At 39.5% G+C, this 2,813-nt stretch overlaps 1 non-coding gene across 1 annotated transcript; it reads left to right on the plus strand.

Annotated features, from left to right (window-relative positions):
- Positions 1–587: 587 nt before the first annotated feature.
- On the plus strand, positions 588–695 carry LOC111751252 (U6 spliceosomal RNA). The gene has a single exon (XR_002786344.1). It is a non-coding gene; the product is annotated as a U6 spliceosomal RNA (small nuclear RNA).
- The last annotated feature ends 2,118 nt before the right edge of the window (positions 696–2,813 follow it).

Raw genomic sequence — 2,813 nt, forward strand, 5'->3', positions numbered from 1 at the left:
TGTCAACATTTTAATTAGCCAAGTTCTCAAATACTATGCCACCAGTGCTCCAACTGATATACAGGAAATAGCTTTTCTCATGCAAGATTCACTAATGACCCTAGCACTTGTTCTCCAAGTGTAGTCCAAGGTCCTCCTACATTTGAAATACTTGAGGAACTTTTTAAAAATACAAATTCCTGGGCTCCATTTCAGACCTACTGAATCAGAATCTCTAGTGGTGGGGCCTTAGGAACCTGCATTTTAGCAAGCATGTCAGGTGACAAATTAAAACTGTATTGTTGCGAAGATTAGGAACTTTTGAGATCCTTGAAAACAGCAGTTAAGTGTACATATACTAGTAGTGTAGGTTAAAAAGAATCATGTTCCACTGAAATTTTAGATTGCATTGACACAAATATAAAATAGTTTATAATGCATGCTATTATCGTTGAAAAGAGGCTCCAAAAACCTCCAACTCTTTATAGAGGAGTAAGGGACAGGTGTGACCTGAAGTGGTCTGGGTAAGTGCAATCATTTGTTCATTTTCTGATTCCCTAAACAATCACTGGCCACCTGTTATGTGCTACAGACTGTGCTGTGACCTGGAGATAAATCAGATCATCTCTTGTGCTCACTTCGGCAGCACATATACTAAATTAGCATGGCCCCTGTGCAAGGATGACACTCTAATTTGTGAAGCATTCCATATTTTTATGAGTCTGAATTGGTTTGTAAACTTTCACTTAAAGCACAAAAAAAATTTAAAAAAAAAAAAAAAGATCATCTCTTGTCCTCATATATACCAGTACAGGGGACACGGATGTAATAACAACAGCTCACATTTATTGGGTGCTTATTATGTGGAGAAATATTGGTGGTTCAGTGGTAGAATCCTTGCCTTCCATGTGGAAGACCCAAGTTTGATTCCCAGCCAATGTACCTCATGTACTGCCACTACCCATCTGTCAGTGGAGGCTGGCACGTGGCTATGATGCTGAACAAGTTTCAGAGGAGCTTTCAGGCTAAGACAGACTCAGAAGAAAGGTCTGATGATTTACTTCCGAAATCAGCCAATGAAAAACTTATGAATCTGCAACAATCATGGACATGGCACAGAACTATGCAATGTTTCATTCCATTTTGTATGGGGTCGCAATGAATAGGGGGCCAACGCCATGGCAGCTAACAATAACACTATGTGGCAGTTGTACTGTATCATTTTATTTAATGCACAAAAAAGTTCTGAAAGATACGGATTCATAATACTTACTTTCCAGACAAGAAATTTGGAGCTGAAAGACCTTAAGCCTAAATGTCACAAACTCAAGTTTCCAGAATATTTTCACCTAACCTCTATGCTGTCTTGCTTCCAGCAGAGTAATGTAAGTCGGCCATGGCTTACAGTCACCTTGGCTGTGAGTGCTGAAGAGTAAATCCAAATGGCAGAAACTATAGTGCAGGTAGGAACAATTTTGAGCTCTTATCCATATCCCTTCCACTGCCTGGGATTTGGTAGTTATGAGACAGAATTATTGCAATGCCCTACAAATCTTCAGATAAATACTTTATTCTTTCTATTAGTATAGCTAACTGTGTTATCTCCCACATTTCCCTATGGCATGCAAATGTTTTAAAATTTGGATGTTCAGAAGCATGATGTAAATCTTTACTGTAGAAAGCCTGAGGCAGAAGGAGTCTAGAGAAACGATTTGCCTCAGCTGTCATAAGTTCTGACATCAAGAGCTTTCCCTCCTATTGGAGGACAGGGACTCCTCCTGGGGAGAAGAGACTTTTGTGATCTCTATACACCTGGGCCCAAAACTTGGGACACTGCACTGTTCCTTCCCCTGGAGGTCTTGACATCTTGATGACAATAAAATTGGAGGTTAATATGAAATGGCTTTTTCCTTGTGTTTCGTAGGTTACTCAGGGAATTCCCGGAGCCTACACATCTGTGACAAGATATTCGAAAGACAGCTACCTAGCCAACTGAATGCAAGAGATCCATATCTATGCCCATTCCAAAGAAAGGCAATCAAACAGAATGTGGAAAATATCAAATAATATAATTAATATCACATGCTAGAAAAATTTTGCTGAAGATAATTGAAGCACTTATTGATGAAGATCAAAGACTACAGCCTTCAGTATGGATTACACCTCAACATAAAGAAAACAAAAATCCTTACAACTGGACCAATAAATAACATCATGATAAATGGAGAAAATATTGAAGTTGCCAAAGATTTCATTTTGCTTGGATCCACAATCAACGCCCATGGAAGCAGCACTCAAGAAATCAAACAACACATTGCCTCAGGCAAATCTGCTGCTAAAGAGCTCTTTAAAGTGTTAAAAAGCAAAGATGTCACTTTAAGAACTAAGGTGCACCTGACCCAAACCATGATGTTTTCAATCACCTCATATGCATGCAAAAGCTGTGCAATGAATAAGAAAGACCGGAGAAGAATTGACATCTTTGAATTACGGTGTTGGTGAAGAATATTGAATATACCATGGACTGCCAGAAGAACTAACAAGTCTGTCTTGGAAAGAAGTACAGACAGAGTGCTCCTTGGAAGCAAGGATGACAAGACTTTGTCTCATGTACTTTCAACATAGTATCAGGAGGAATCAGTCCCTGGAGAAGGACATCGTGCTTGCTAAAGTAGAGGGTCAGCAAAAAAGACGAAGACCATAAATAAGATGGATTGACACAGTGGCTACAAAAACGGGCTCAAGCATGACAATGATTGTGAGGATGGCACAGGACTGGGCAGTGTTTTTTTCTGTTGTACATAGGGTTGCTATGAGTTGGAACTAACTCGCAC

Source organism: Loxodonta africana, chromosome 7 (genome assembly GCF_030014295.1).
Source record: "Loxodonta africana isolate mLoxAfr1 chromosome 7, mLoxAfr1.hap2, whole genome shotgun sequence".
NCBI lineage: Eukaryota > Metazoa > Chordata > Mammalia > Proboscidea > Elephantidae > Loxodonta > Loxodonta africana.